At 38.7% G+C, this 462-nt stretch overlaps 1 protein-coding gene across 1 annotated transcript in view; it reads right to left on the bottom strand.

Moving 5' to 3' along the window:
• Positions 1–462, bottom strand: part of LOC119419760 (serine/threonine-protein phosphatase 6 regulatory ankyrin repeat subunit B) — a 6,021-nt gene that overhangs the window by 1,388 nt on the left and 4,171 nt on the right. The window lies entirely within an intron of this gene.

The following is a 462-nucleotide window of genomic DNA, read 5'->3' as shown; positions in this document are numbered from 1 at the left end:
CTGCAGTGGATCCTGACAGCAGTGGATCCTGACCTGCAGTGGATCCTACCAGCAGAGTGATGTAAAAAGATCCTCCATCACCAGCGGGTTTCTAAAGGCTGCTGCGTGATGAAGAGGAGAGCACAAGCTCAAGGGCACAGGAGGAAGATGAAGATAGTGATCGACGACTTCCTGGTAGGTCACTGGATTTATTCAGCCAAACTTTATTTAAACAGGTTAATCCCAGTTAGATTAATTTATTTTCTTTAACCAGCCGTGTTACTGGCACTGTTCAGGAAAAAAACATTGACTGCAAGTGTTTGTGTTTGTTACGTTACGTTTTCAATTAAAAGTGTAAAAAATTCTTTTTGGGTAAATATCTCATGTTACAACGTGAATACCAGCGGCCTATATATGTAGAAATTATTATTATTTCATTTAGTGGGCGTGGCTTATATATGTAGAAATTATTATTTTATTTAG

This window comes from Nematolebias whitei, chromosome 13, assembly GCF_014905685.2.
Source record: "Nematolebias whitei isolate Nwh7 chromosome 13, NemWhi1, whole genome shotgun sequence".
Lineage (NCBI taxonomy): Eukaryota > Metazoa > Chordata > Actinopteri > Cyprinodontiformes > Rivulidae > Nematolebias > Nematolebias whitei.
This window is presented reverse-complemented; position numbering and strand designations above follow the sequence as displayed.